Here is a 16,551-nt window from a genome sequence, read left to right on the forward strand (position 1 = left end):
TCCCCCCAAACCCCCTACCCTCTGTCTGTCACCAAATTGTCCACTATATTTGAGTCTGACTTATTTTACTAGGCATAATAACCTCTAGGTCCACCCATCTCATTGCAAATGGTAGGATTTCATTTTTTAAATGGCTGAGTAATATCCCATTGTGTATATGAACCATAGTTTGTTTATTCATGGTTAATTTTTTTAGTTCTATCTTCTAGTTCAATAATGTGTCCTCTGGGTGTGATGAAGATGCTTCTAACCTATCTAGTCCATTGCCAGTGTTAAATTTCAACAAATTTCATTTCAGTCTTTGAAAATATTCCTCTTCGGTCTTAGCAATCTCTCTTTAAATACTTGATCTTCTTTTAATAACTTCAGACATACTGCAAATTTTCAGTTTTAGTATGTTCCAGATAAATCCAATATTTGAATTTATAGTGATTTTGCTTTTTGTTCTATCTCCTGACATTCAGTCATAATGCCTTGCTTACTTGTATGTCCTGTGATTTTTTTTTTTTTTTTTTTTTTTGGCAGGGGCTGGGTGTCATTTTACATTTGGTGGAAAATTTGTCCATGGGATTTCTTTGAAGTCTTGTTTGAAAGCCTGTTCCTCTAAAGAAGATTTGCATGTATTTCTGGCAGATAGTTGAGTGTATTATCAGCCTGACATCAATTTATACCAACATTTTTGTCACGAATACTGACTCTGCCCCTTAGTAGCTGTATGCTGGGCACATAATTTCTTTGTATCTTTATTTTCTCTTTTGAATAATAGTTACAATAGTACTTAGCTAATAAGTTATTGTGAAGTGATATAGTTTCATGTAATATTATCTCTTTAGTATCCAACTTAATAGAAATAATTATTAATTCTAAAAATTGTCCCAAACAATGTGTCGTATTTTATAGATTAGGAATATAAAATTTATTTTTTATTTGATTTTTTTTTAGTTCAACTGAAAATTCAGGTAAAATAATGAAGCTGAAAAGTAGCTCAAAAGACACCTAAAATGTGTATGTTCTTCCCCCCTCCTTATTCACCTTTCCCTTCTCTCCGTAGCACATACTGGGAGAAGAAACTTTCTAATAACTTTTTATTTCCCAGTCGCCACTGGCATGTGCACACCATATACTTTAGTGGTTATAAAGAAGTGGTGCAATATTTGCTATCTTCTGCTTTAGGTTTCATCTGTTGAGAATAATTCTTTAGAGATGACTTGCTTCCTCTTTGGTGATCTCACCTTGTCTGCTCTTGATTCTTTTCAGATTCACAGAAAATAGAAATGCCTTAGATGGTCCTCTGATCAATAGAATCAAAGTACTTTCTCTTTATCTACTGGCTAGAGAGTTGCTAGAGACTTTCATAGTGGAAAAATTAAAAGAGAGATTTCCTTCTCTTATAAAACTATAAGAAGCTTGAAGTTTACAGACATGTTTACTTAGAGAATAAGATAGATAAAACAAAGGAAAATGATGTCTTCATAAAGGGTGAATGGAATGAAAAAGGAATAAAGTATTTTGCTGATAGTAGATTCTCTTCTCAGTGATTTTTAAACAACTGGTTCACACTGGGATGTGTCGTGTGGTGCTCCCTGGATGACAGTAGTACCAGTCAAATCTAACCCTTGCCCTTGACTGGTTTTTATTTCACCTGATATGTTTGTCGATGAACAAAAATTCATTATATTTACTTTCTTAGCACTTATGCTGTGATCCAAATCCTAATTTTGGATTTAGCCATAATATGTAGGCTCTGACTTTGTTTGGTGTCAAGTGCTTTGGGAAAAAAAGGGACTGGATTTTGCTTTAACTCCTCTATTGTCTGCAGTAAACTGATTTTTTTAAAAAAGGAACTTTAGCTCATTCTGTATACATCTATCCTTACCTCCCCTTAGGAGAAGGAGGTAATGGTTACATCTTAGTCATATATCTAGTAGATATATGACTATTCCGTGAGGAGTCATCAAATTTGGTGATAATTGTTTAAACTAAAATTTTTGAGGGAATAAAAGCATATAATCATTAAAAAATCATGAGTATTGTATGCCAACACTCCAAGAAATGATAGAAAAACATAAACTAAATGGGGCTGCTGGTAATATATTTTTCAATAATATTGAAGGACATGTTCTATATAACATTTATGTAATAATAATGACTATCATTTATTGAGTTCTCAGCACTGGTTTATTGGTGTCCATGTTAGAAATAACAGTCATGGTTTTTCAGAGGCAGAGAACCATCACCTCATCCCTAAGGAAGTAAAGGGAACATTAGAAGATAGTGACCCAGGTATAAAGGCAGGCTCTGGAGAAAAGAGAGACAACAGGTTCAATCCTAATTTCAGAAGCATCAGTACCAAGTAACCTAATAAAATCCTAATTTCAGAAGCATCAGTACCAAGTAATCTAATAAAATTTTTTTTTGGGGGGAGGAAGAAGTTGAAAATTAAAATAGAGCCAAAAGTTTTCTTTAGAATATGTAGATATAGTTATTACTAAAATGTGTAGAAAATATTTAAAAATGTTGTTGAAACTAAAATATTTGATTTGAGAGAAACGATTTTCTTTTTATTTAGTTCAGACATTTGGTAGGGGCTCAGTAACATTTGATTTGAACTTGAACTCTATAAAGAAAGACTTAAACCAGTTAGGATAATCACGATATATGGCATTCTATATGCTCTTGAATAAAATAAGTAAATAAATGCTTACATGCTAATATCTTAATGTTCCATATTCAAAAGCAATTTATGAGACTTTAAAAAAATTTTGAGATGTAAAAGTAAACATTTAATTTTTTGTATTTAAGAAAACATATTTAAAATAATTATATGTAATGTATAGATTTTATGGTTACCATTAATTTTATAATAAAATACAAAAAGAATATAGATAATATGTTCATGCTAAAAAGGCTTATGTCTGGATTATGGGTTATTTTATTATTTCTTCTACTTTTCTGTGTCTATACAGAAAATGTCTACAATAACCACATATTGTGGCTATAATGAATAACAACATTTGTTTTATATCAAAAAGTAATAGCAAGGGAAAGAGCTGTTGCTGGAGACACAGATTTTTATTTTTTTTTATTTGTTTTCTTTAGCTTACAAGGCATAAAGAAATCTGAGTTAAATAACCGAATTTGTTATTCTGTTAGGAAGTTGAAAGTTGCTAAGTTAAACAGACTTATGGAGATAAACAAGAGTATTCAGCACTGCTTTGGCAGAAAGACATTTCTTAAAATCCTGGAGTATTTATTTAACATGTATATTGGAATAGTAGAATTAGAAAAACTTCTACAGTGTGTTGCCTTACCCAAATAAGTTAAAGCTGTTTATTAATTTAAACATCCAAGAAATTACACCTCTGAGATCTGAAAGGGGAGATTCATTTGTGGCATTGTCTCTTTTTATTTTATCACCTAAATAAGGAGGCCAAGTTTAACATATCTGAAACAATTCTAAAAGAAAACAGGCAAAGTCATTAAGTATATGACAGTTCACCATAGACTGCTGGGAAAAGAGAGATTATTCAAATAAGAACAAAATATCATTATACCTCAGGATGGCCATGCAAGTTTTCATGGAAAATCTTAAAATGAGATTTGAAGAAAAGTATTGAATTAATGGAAAAGAAGAAGGTCATTTCCTGAAAATAGTTCAGAATGGTTCAAAATGTAGCAGGAGAGAGTTAAAAGTTTGCTTCAGCCCTAATTGAGGGTGGAGGAACTCATCAAAACCATAACATGTGTAAATTAATTGACATTGACCTTAGAATTTAACTATACCCCCTTTCTAATAAAATATGATCAATCTTCAAGGTCATAGAAGGGGAGAAAGGGTATATACTCTGAATTAGCTCATTCAACATCCACTCCTATTCCCTCCTAGTTTACTTGTCTATACTCAGAAGGTGAAGAGCATCTAAGGCAACCAGGTTACAAATGTGATTTAGGTTCCAACACCAGAAGTGTTATGTGAGACTTGGAAAGTAGACCTCAAAGACTATGAGTTAGAGGAAATACTTCTGGTGCTATTAGTTTTTTCCTGTCAAACGGTCTTGAAAACATTTTTTTTTTTTTTTTCTTAAGAAGCAGTGGAAGATTTCTTGTACCAAGTCTCCAACTGTGACTGCTGAGATTTAGGACATGGGAATTAATTTTGCTGGTGACAGCCTCCCGATTCCCAAATCAAAATAAATTGATATGGTGCAGCTTTCAGAGGTGGCAGTGGCTTCTTTATTTTCTGACTCTCTCTTCAGGCAGAAGCAGCAGCCTTCTAAGTAGATGAGGTCTGTTGTGTTGTTCCTGGTGCTGCTTCTGAAAGTTCAGTCTAAAACTTGTTTCATTAGCCTTTTCAAAACTTGTACCTGAACTATTTAGAATGCTCTGTGCTATATACAATCAAACACTGACCAATATGAGCCACAGTGAGAACTGGCAATATGGAAAGGGAGGAAGCAGATGACTAATTAGTTTATAACATAATTGTTAAATATATAATCTGTATGTGGATTTTGTTAAGGATCTATTGAGCTGCAGGCTGAATGTCATAGCAAATATCTCTTTTATACATAATAATAATATAAACTAATTGATTTACTGTATCTTAGGTTGATAGCAGTTTAAAAATGAAATTGATTGGAACAACTGAAATCTGGTCAAGAGAAATTTCTTTTTAGTCCTCTTCCATTTCGTGTTCACCTCTATATATTTGGCAGTTATCTTGAAGGCAGGAAGATTTAAATGTTCAAAATAAACACATTTTATTTCTTATGTTTTTGTTTTCTTTAGGTTAGTCTTACCTTGAGCCAAATAATTTCTCTCTCTAAGCCTCAGTTTCCTCATCTTTAAAATAAGGATAAACTATCATACCACATTCACAAGGTTGTCATTAGAGATAAATAAGTTCAAGAATTGAATCAGTGGTTTACAGGCTTGTCCTCAGGCTCATGATCACTGGAAGAACTCACAGGACTCAGAAAAGCTGCTCTTCTAATTGTTATGATTTATTAGAGAGAAAGGATGTAGATTAGAACCCGCAAAGGGATCTCGTCAGATTAGTACAGCATGGTCTAAAGCCTCAGACCCACCAAGACATTCTTATCAGGCAGCATATTTCAGAGGTTATCTCCCAGGAAATGCTAACGGGTAAAGGGAAGTGGGAAGTTGCAGAAATGTGCTAAGATAGACATTCCACAAGAGAAAATAAGCTGTAGAAAATCCTCCTTCATCGGGTATTCACTATTTTCTTCGGCATGAAACTGATTTCCTGCTGTGTTGACATTAAAAATTCCCTAAAGGATTTGTTGGGAGTAACAACAGAAATATGACCAGCCCCGATCTACATAGTGACTATGTAGGCATGGGTTAGTACACATGAATACTAAATATTCAAATCAATAGAAAACCAAATTCACTCTTGAGGCAAGGAAGGTAAAATAATAGGAAATGTAAATTAAGGTGAAATTCAGCAGGAAACATTAATCAGAACCTGTATTCTTACACACGTATTTGAGGCAAATGACAGCTATTATTTACTGATTTATTTACATACTCATTACGATTAAACACCTATCATTCATTCATTTATTCATCCATTCACTTAGCAAGTATGTACGGAATACCCAATATGCTCTAGGAACTGCTCTAAGTGCTGAACCCAATAAAGAAAACACATTAAAGACCTCTGACAACTTACATTTTATCAGAAACAACAGTAATAAACAAATACAAATCATTTCACATGGTGTTAAAGGATACTAAAAAAAACAACAACAATTGAAGCAATAAAGCACTAGGTTTTATACAAGCAATCAAAATTTCCCAATTAAACAAGTATCTGGAAGCCTTAAGGAAAGGTAGAAAGATTATTGCTTCCTAAAGAAAGTTATCTAGGAGTGTATTAGTTTCTTATTCTGCTGTAACAAACTTGGTGGCTCAAAACAATACTGACTTATCATATAGTTCTGTAGATTAGAAGTCTGAAATGGTTCTCAGTGGACTGAAATCAAGATGTAGCGGGCTATGTTCCTTCTGGAGACTCTAGGGAACCATCTGTTTTCTAACTTTTGCAGCATTTTAAAAGGTTGCCTGCATTCCTTTGCTCATTGCTGCTTTTCATCTTCAAAGCCACCATGGTCAGTAACTTTATCATTTTATCAGTACTTTCTCTCTTTCTCATACTTTATCACTTTCACACTGACTCTTCAGTCTTTTCTTTTTATCTTTTCATACTCCTTGGATTAAATAGTACCCACCTAGATAATCGTATTTTAAGGTCAGCTAATTAGGAAACTTAATTTTGTCTGCAACATTTAGTCCCCTTTGCCAGGAAACAGAACATATTTCAAGGTTTTAGGAATTCAGATATGGACATCCCTAGGGGAATGGGAGTCATTATTCTGCCTTCCACAAAGAGCGACATTTATTTGAATACACAAGCAGCAGTCTGTCCACATATCATCCAAAAAAATAATAATAATAAAAAAGATTTTTTTCTCTATTTTACTATGTTAAATTCAATACTGTTATAATTAAAATTACCATCTCTTGGTTTGGTATTTTTAAATAAACTTTTCCCAACATTGAAAGTCCACAAATAAGTGAATGATTTTATATACTCATGTGGGTTTGCAAAATGTTGCCTCATTTAGAGAGTAAGCAAGGTTCAGAATAGAGTTTGCACAGCCATTGTTTACTACACATAAGAAATTCATTATATAAAACATTACTGTATGTGACTCAGATCATAGATAAAAGCATTTAGAAAAAAATGAGAATAGCCTTTATAGTTGTTATGTGGTAAAATAGCTAAGGAGAAAAGGCAGATATAAAAATTGCTTCAACTAGAATTAGATATTCTCAATAATACCACTCAAAGGGTAGGGATCATGAGGGCAAGTCAAATGTGATTAATAATTCTTCTCCTTTTATAAGTAGGGTCAGGCATGTATTAATATGGCGTCTATCATCCTCCACATATTTATTAATCACAGTAATAATTTATACTCTTTTTTCTTAGAATACTTATCTCTTTTTTTTATCTTCTAGTTGAAATACAAAATTTGTATAATATGTTATTCATCTCATCTATTGATAGGGGAGAACCCAAGTATCACTCTTTGTGCCAAGTAATTGAGTAAAAGATCCGTATAGCAGGGCAGATACAGAAAGTGCATAGACAACATAAAAGATGTAATTTGGGAACACCAAGGGGAAACATTTTTAATTGGAGACCAAGTGCCCACTGATCTCACTTCTGAATCATTCCTGAAAATGCCCATGCTGCTTATTATGGGATGCATTTTTTAATGGTGACATGGGTAGGAAAAGATTGTCAGATTCATTCAGGATGCTAGAGGGTCAAATATTTAGTGCCTAACCCTCGAGATACAAGACAAAGAGTTATTAGTCAAATTTGGCACCTTTAGATCCCTCTTCCTTGAGAGAAAATGTCCAGAAAAATCTATCTTTTTCCAACTGAAGCTACCCTCAATTTATGCCTTGTTTCTTTTAATAAAATAAGTTGGGAGCTAAAGTTAGGAAAGAATTGTGAAAGACTGTAAGGGTCAAACATATCCTTTTGACCTAGGATGAGAGTATCTATAGCATAGCTCCTCAAATGTGACAAGAATCATGGTATCAATTTAATCTCAGAAGAAAATGAGACTGGTACTATCTTCTTATGTTTCCAGAGGACTTCAGATTTCACTAGATATAGAATGATTTTCCTATCAGGATTTATTGCTTTGGACATTGTTACAACTATCTAGAAGCCATTTCTTCTGTGGCTGTGACCCTTAAGTTCCAAAGGAACATACTTAAAGACAAATATTATTTGTCTTGACAGAATCTTAGGAGGTTTTTATTGTTCATATGATGTGCTCTATGTCATTGAAACCAAGTGAAATCCAGGTCTTCGTTTAATTCAAAAGAAATGTGTTTGCAATATTTTGTAAACTCTAAAATTACAGTTATGTTCCAAGTCCCCTCAAATCTATTTCATTTCTCTAAACACAACCCCATAAAAACCCGTATCCTTGAAATGAGGGTGGGGAAATTATGGTTTAAGGGAAGACAACTTATTAAAGAAAGTATGCTCTTTACTGCAATTTTTGTGTACTTTTCTGAAAGAACTTGCCTTTTTCTTAATATTTCAAAATGGGTCAAGCTCAGACTATTCGAATGTTCTAATATAAACAGCAAATAGCTCTAATCCTAGAGTTTATACAGAAAAAAAGGAGGAAAAAAAGTCTTTTTTTTTTTTTTTTTTTTTTTTTTTTTACCTCCCTTCATATCTTTGTTTATAAAGGACTTTTGCGGTGTCTTAGGTCTGGAGATTTTGGAGATTTAGTTTTTTAAGGTATTTTAGTTTTTTATTCTGACAATGAAAGAACAAAGAGAAGCCAACATCCCTGGAAGGCTTTAAAGTTTCTTGAAGTCACTTACAATGCTATTTTAATAGTATACGTAAAGAGCCATTCAGACTAAAATGCACTGGAGGGCTTTGCCAGCAGCACTATGGAGGCACTAAGGTGAAAGAGGAAAAACACTGGACCAGGGTGAGAAGAGCAGGATTCCAAAAAAAGTGCTTAATAATCATTGTTTTAGGCCATAGGCAGCACCTTCTCTCAGAGTCTCAGATTCTTTATGTCCAAAAATAGAGGATTAAAGGCTTAGGGATGACCTAGGAGAATGGGGCATTATATTGATCTATTTTGCAAATTAAGCTTCCACTTGAGAATTCCATTCCTAAAACAATGCTTGAAAGCTAGATTTTATGATTTTATCTGACATGTCAGAAAATTACTTGGTATTGTGAGATAGGATTTTTATCCATTTGTTTCATTTATGTATTCAGTCATTCATTCATTATTCAAAATATTTATCGAAAACATACTCCGTGCCAATTAATACTTGGTAATCATGGAATAAACAATGGTTCTTTCCACCTGGCTGCTGTGTTGATTTAATTAGGTTCTTTTTTCCTCCAAGTCCCAGACATTCTGTAAAGGTCGCTGATTATTGATGGCAGACACACATTTTGAAGTAGAGAGCTAACCTAATGCTTAGGCAGATTACATGGTGAACTGTGTGGTGTGATTTGGGCAGAACAAAGAATCTCCTGAAATATTCTACCCACTGCCCTTTACCTGCTGCCTAAAGTTTCATCTTTAAAGAGGCATGATTATCTTTTACTCTTTTTAATCTCTCAAAATGGGACTTCTAAATGGATAAATAATATACAAAGTTATTAATATTCAATGTACATTTATTATAAAGCTATGTGGGGTTAGGATTAGTTTATTTTTACATGACAACAGAATTCCAAAGGAAAGAAACTGCAGAAAGGAAATGGAAGAACACATTTATCTATTAATTTATTTAGTGCCTTAGCATTTATTGAGAATGCATTATGTACAAGGTTCTATGTCATACATTGTGGACTCCTTGTCTCTGGCCAGGTTTTGAATAAAATGAAAAATAAGACAAAATTTTAGATGGGTGGGAGATGGAAATATCACATTTTTATTACTATAGACTAAGTTAAATAATGTAGCTTTGTGTAAAAACAAAGGCCTTTTAATTAAACCCCAAATTAGACAGACTTGCCCATCATGTCATCGTAGTGTTAGACTGGGACTGGCCCCAATATGTCCAAAGACTGACCAAGGGGAAGAGCTCCTGATCTCTGTGGGCAGCATCTCATGTCCATGTAAGAAAAAGAGTAGGGGAGATGAATTTGAGCATGTCTAGCTTATACTTTCCCCATTGACCAACCAGAAAAGTCATTTCACTTCCTCTTCCAAGGGGATGAGAAAAAGTGCAGGAAGAATCCATAAGTGTTCCACCAAGTGAATTCCCTTGACTAGGAAGGAAGCATCAGAACACTTGTCCTCAACATTGGGTCCTGGAGGTAGAAAGATGAATGAGACAGTGCACCTTCCTTCAAAGGACTTGCAGAGTCTTATAACACGGAGGTAAAATAGAATAAATCTCAATTTTAGAATCTGTGAAATAGGAAGGATAATACCAACTTCACATATTTGTTATGAGTGAGGTTTTGTGTATAAAGCATGTCATATTGTATCTAGCTCAAAAAATAATTCAATAAATATTTGTTTTCCATCTCTCTTTTTTTTCACATTTAATCTGCCTCTACCCTGTGTGGAATGACACATGTTCTAAGTTTTTATGATAATTTGGATCTCTAAACATTCTTTAACAAATAGATCAAATTATAAGCATTTTAAATTAGGTACTGCAAGTCAGGAGATATGTATTTAATAATACTAAACCTGTAAACATTTAAAGAAAACCTGAAACAAATTATTTAACCTTTACTTAACCATAATTATTAAACTTATTCTAGAAAACACTGGGCCAAAGCAAATTATAATGTGAAATACTGTTTCTGACATCACATCAGGCTCAATCTCCAGCTGAAAATAATGGAAACAACTAAACATAATCAAATTCTTGAAAGAATTAGTCAGTTTAGAATTGTGTAACTAGGTAAGTTAATCTTTTTAGGAATTAGGATAAACTAAAGACAGCATTAGAAGAACAAAAATTGAAAATATTTAACCACAGATCCTTGCTAGAGAAACCTTCAGGCGGAAAGAGAATAGTACTAAGAATGAAAGTCAGAATTGGAAGGAGGAAAGAAGTCTATAACATACAAAGTTATTAATATTTAATGCCATTAATGAACATTGGAAGAAATAGGAACAAATAGTCTTTTAGTAAAACAATACTTATAATGGTTAATTTGTGGTGATCTACAATAAAGAAATTAAAATATTGGGCAAAAATACCATAAAAGTTGTCATAGGAACAAACAGAGTTTTTAAAATATGTTTCACTCATATGGGGAATAAAGATACTGATTAACTTCATAATTTCTTCAATATACTTGTAAAATTTTTGAAGTTAAAAATTAAAAAATTATGTTTTAAAATTTCTAAGTTAATTGAGGATAAAAAATTGGAACCAAATAAAAATCTTAATCTATTGAAAAGAAAGCAAGAACGCGGGGAAAATGTACAGAAAGTCGAAGAACAACAACAAAAATTCCACAAACTATATTAGAAACAAATCAGATCACCCATGATTGTGACCGTTGTTAGGAGAATAAATTTATTGGCTAAATGATAAAAATTATCATACTGAATTAAAATCAAACTACGTTGCTTATAAGAGATTGGTATTTTTCAAGGATAGAGAATAATTCTTTGGCAGAGAAAAATCACTGATGTTGTTTTTATTCCTTATCTATTCTAATAACCATCTTTTATAGCCCTCTACTAAATGAATCTATATAGGCAGTGATAATACTCTGTAAGATACTGTAATAATGATTCATGCCATTATACATGCGTCCAAACCCATACAATGTACAACACCAAAAGTGAACCCTAATGTAAACTGAGGACTTGGGTTATTATGGCGTGTCAATGTAGGTTCATCAATTGTAACAAAGATACCACTCTGGTGAGGGATGTTGATAATGGGGGAGTGTCTGTGCATGTGTTGGGGCAGGGGGCATATGGGAAATCTCTGTACCTTCCTCTCTGTTTTCTGTGAACCTAAAACTGCTTTGAAAAAAAAGTAATGCCTTTAAAAACATCAGCTTATGTAAAAGATAGTGGTTTTCAGTTGTTCCTAAGCATGGGCAGCTCCCTCTGAATTTTCTTTGAGTTTGTGTCTCAGTGCTGACAGGATGCTCTGAGAGGTGCAGGAAGAAGGTTCATCCAGAAGCATTTGCTATTAGACATATGGAGCATTTCAGATGTTCCCCTCAAAGGCACACAGCAGTTTTAGCACTGCATTTATTTGTTACAGAAACAGCAATTGAGCATGTCATTCATTTTAATTCAGAGACTATTTAAGTGAACACTAACTGAGTTGTTGGTAATGAATATCATAAAACATTATGGAGTCTCATCATTCTCTCTTTACAGAGCAGTGATAGTGCTTGCTTAATCATGACGAGCATTTCGGAAGATGATCTTTATAAAACCAAAAGCCGAAACCTGGTATGAGGAAATGTGTGGTGTTCAATTTTATTAAGTCATTTTGTTCAGAATTTTGAGGACTTAAACTACACTCTTATGGGACCATTTGTGTTTGCTTCTACTCTGATTAAAAGTGTTTTTGTAAAGGTAGGGAATGGCAATAGGTGTTAAGGGATGAATTTTTGGGACTGACTTGAGTGCTAGGTTGAAACAGAGTCTGTGGCTGGATCTAGACTCAACAGGATTAAATGTACCGTGATCAACTAGTGATGTTTGCTTTGAGTGGAGTAATGATACCTGTGGTATGTGTGCCTAATCGTAGCCACTCTTGTTAGAACCAACTCCTGCTTAAGTCAGAATCAGAATAATCAGAAATGTCTACAGAAATGTTTTTTTCTCTATTTGAAATTAAATCTCTTGGTTTGAAGAAAGATTATATTATATATTCGACATAATTTTAGAATTGCATTTTTCAATCATTGTAATTCATTGAAATCAATCGTTTTTACATACTGAATATGGTAAAGGAATACAAATTGATTCTATCAGTAAAAACTGAGCTTGAATGTCAAGATTTATTTTTATTTAAATAATACTTACATTATTTTAATTCAATTCATAGAGTTCAAACCTTATTAATAACATGTATCTCAAAATATGTAATTTGCAAAAGTGTTTCCATATTCTTTATTTTAATTCCACATAATTTTAAACCCAGGAAAGTGAAAAAGAGAAGTTGAAACTAGAGCCACAAGATAATATTGCCTCGGACTATTTTAATGCCCTTATAGAGTTGACAGACTTGTGGTATTTGAGACTTGCTATAACAATACCTTATGCAATAAACTGCATGGAATTTTATTTATGGATTTGGGAAGACTAATTGACCCTGGCAATAATTGTCCAGTGGAAGTGGAAGAAGTCAAAACTAGAACTCCGGCCTCTTAACCACCCCTTTTAGCCAAGTCTCTCGTTGATCAGTGTGGAAAAATAATGAGACCTGTTTCGTTTCCAAAGAAAAATCTTGCTATTGTCAACACTCCAACACATCTCATTTGAGACTCAAATTTATTTCAGTTCCTTACGTGCTCTGTGCTATCTGCCTCTATTACCATAAATTATTTCCACTAGAAATGTCGAATTCAGAAACCAAAAGCACTGGATGTTTTCATGCAAGAGAAATGAGTCTTATACAGAGGAAATAATTCCCCCATTACACTTGGACACGTGGTCTCGTGTATCCAGAATCTTCATCTATACCTCCTGCAAGGCCCATTGTATCATTGTAGTATAATTGCTACAAATGTTTAAACACATAACTAATCTAATACTGAGCAAAAGGCCTCTAGGTCTCCTATCTCAAAGTATTTTACCAACATCATCTAGTACTAAACAGTTTATGCTTTGCTTTCATAAGGTTTTGTGTCTACTGTTTCGTAAACACACCTGCCTTAATCTCATCTCCAAATGCATATGCAAAAATTTCATATTAAATTTCTAATAACTAGTTACTATATTAGAAGTTTTTTCAGCACAAAAATCTTCTGAGGTCAGTGCTGTCTTCCCAATTTAACTGATAGTAATCGTTTAGATTAAAGAAACAAACAATTTCCACCATTTACTGAAACTTGCTATGGAACAGGTCCTGTGTGAAGCTCTTGATGCATCATCACCTTAGAACCTGACAGTAAACTTGCATGAGAGATTCTAGTATAATTCCAACATACAATGAAGTAACCTAGTGGTTATTAATTTTCCAAGCATCATGCATCGTGTAATTAATGGAGCAAAGTGTTAAACACAGGTTTTTCTCACTCCAAGCCCAGCTTCTCTTTCTCTTCCACATGTCCATATCTCTCCGGTCTTTCAAGACAAACTGAGTGTCACATCTATCCATAAAGACTTCCCTGACATTCTGAGATGGTGTTAGTCCTGTGACTTACATAGAACTTGCACTTGGCACAGTGAATACTATCATGCCATTCTTGTTTTTCTAATTTGTTGCTGTTATTCCTGTGTGCCATTCTTATACCACTAATATGACAAAGGTGCTTCCTCTGCCTTCACAGTGTCCAGCTCACTGTTGAGCAGCTACGTGGGGGAAGGAAGAGGGTTTAGTTAAATGTAGAGGTGGCTTTTTCAGAATTCCATTTTGAGTGTGTCTACTTTTACATGTACCAAAAAAAGAGGCTTTCTCACTGCTTTCTCTTTCTATCAGAGAATTAAAATATGTAACCACTTGGCCTTATTGCCAACACATTCCACTACATTGCCTTTTAAAATAATTTTAACAAACACAAAGTTGAAGTGGAAAGTAATAGCAACCTCGAGTTATTGTTGCAACTGGAAAAAAGCCTCTCCTAACAGGATACCAACTGTTCAGTTTCCCACGTTAAGAATTATCTTTACTGTTCCAAAAAATATATACAATGTATACTGTGGGTTGTCTTAATTACGTTTTTTTTTTTTTTTCGATGAGTGTAGAGGACAGTGAGATCCAATTTCATGTACTATTTCAATAGATAAACAAAATAAGACCAAATAATAGCTATTAAAGGAAATTGAAATGATAATCATGACTGTGAGACTTTTATATAATTTCAGATGACATTCATAGAATCATTTGAATTAGGTTCAGTCATTATTCAAATATAAGGAACCTGAAAGAGGTTGAGATTACTTAACTTTCCTCAGGTGATACCCTTGGCTAAACAAAAAGTAAAGTCTGTATTTGACTCCATGTCTGATGGATACCAAAGTCCATGACCAGTTTTCAGAGGTATAAGTGAGCCTTTACTGTGGCTAAACAGCCTTTCCTTGCTTTGCTTCAGTGAAACCCTCTTTTCTTGCTTTTCTGCTATGGTATTTACTCAACAGGCAGAACAATAAAAACTCCCTCTCTAGTTTTTGATAGAAGGAGAAAAGATCAATACTTCTCTTGCTTTCTAAACTTTAAGTCATGTTGAAGTCACTGTGCTCAATCACTCTCCTCTATATTTCCACATTGACTCAGGTCTAGAAAATAGGACTATTATTTCTGAAAATCATTAACCTTGCTTTGCTTTCTCCCTTCTTCCCACACCTTTAGCACATTATCATAGCTACTATGGAAACCAAAGCAAATATTGTCTCATTTATTTTAACTCAACTAGAAGTATATTAAAAGTTCAGTTATCTATTTTTGGTATTAAAATCGAAGAGAATAGCTTTTGTATTCAACTGAAAGTATTTATTTGAGAGGTCAGAAGGTCAACTTTATAATCTGGAATTAGAATGAATTGATGCCCTTGATGATTTAATATGCCATATTTAGAATTGCTCTGCGTATTAAGGCCACAGCTGTTGCTCCAACAGCATCATCAGTGTTATGGAATTGATCTTACACAGGCAGAGGGGTTTCACACACAAATGACTTGACAGAGTTCTGTTCCATATCACAATATCCTGCAATCTCAAAGCATTCGCTTTCTAAGAAATGAATCTCATTCTGGTCTGTTTATCTGTCACTGGGTCTGCTTCCAAGCGAATCCAAGCCATCATCATTTCTTGCCTGAGTAATACAGTTGCCTGCCTGTACCCTTTCCTAACTATTACTTCTCTACTCAGCAGTCAGATTGATTCTTTTAAAAATACAAGTCAGATTAAAGCCACGGATCAACTCAAATTATCTTTTGGATCCCCGTTTCATTCATAGAATAGTTTACATCCACACAATGGCCCACAAGGTCCTTCATGATCTGTCCTAATCCCTTTCTGATCTTAACTTTTACATTTTCTCCTTCTCCTCTACTCCAAGAAACCTAACTTCTGCACTATTCTTCAATTATGCCAGACCTGTTTCTGCCTCAGGGTGTTTGCATTGTCTGTTCCCTCTGCATGGAATACTCTTCCCTGAGATATCCACGTGGCTAAGCCCATGACTCTCAAAGTTTCTTTTCAGATAACACCTTCTCAGAAGGCCCATCTTAACTACCCTGTTTAAAATTGCAACACCCCATCACTTGATCTTCCACATCATACTCTATTTTTTCTGCCATGACACTTACCACCTTTTATATATCATGTACTATAATAATTTACTTGTTAGACTATAAGTTCCAAGAAGTAAAAGATCTTAATCATCTGTATCTATCGATATATACTGAGCACTTGGGTAAGTGCCTAATACTCAGTATTTGTTGACTGGATTAAGTAATAAGAAAAGTTTTGTCTACAGCCATGCTACCCTGAACAAGCCCGATCCTGTCTGATCTTGGAAGCTAAGCAGGGTCAGGCCTGGTTAGTACTTGGATGGAGACCCCCTAGAAAGACCAGGTGCTGTAGGCGAAAAAATAAAAAAAAAAAAAAAAAAAAACAGATTGTAAGCTGACAAGGTCCTTGCAATCTGTGAGGTCAACCAATGGTTGCCTCACCTAAAAAAAAGAAAGAAAAGAAAAGAAAAGGTCTTGATAGATCCTAACCAACTTATTTAAAATGGCTTGACTTATAACATGAGTCATATTATAACTGCCTATCCCTTTGATTGGTCCATCCAAAA

General features: G+C 33.9%; 1 pseudogene; it reads left to right on the forward strand.

The window, feature by feature from the left end:
* The first annotated feature begins 16,222 nt into the window (after positions 1-16,222).
* Positions 16,223-16,340, forward strand: LOC111737746 (annotated as a pseudogene).
* The last annotated feature ends 211 nt before the right edge of the window (positions 16,341-16,551 follow it).

Source organism: Pteropus vampyrus, unplaced genomic scaffold (assembly GCF_000151845.1).
Source record: "Pteropus vampyrus isolate Shadow unplaced genomic scaffold, Pvam_2.0 Scaffold30, whole genome shotgun sequence".
Lineage (NCBI taxonomy): Eukaryota > Metazoa > Chordata > Mammalia > Chiroptera > Pteropodidae > Pteropus > Pteropus vampyrus.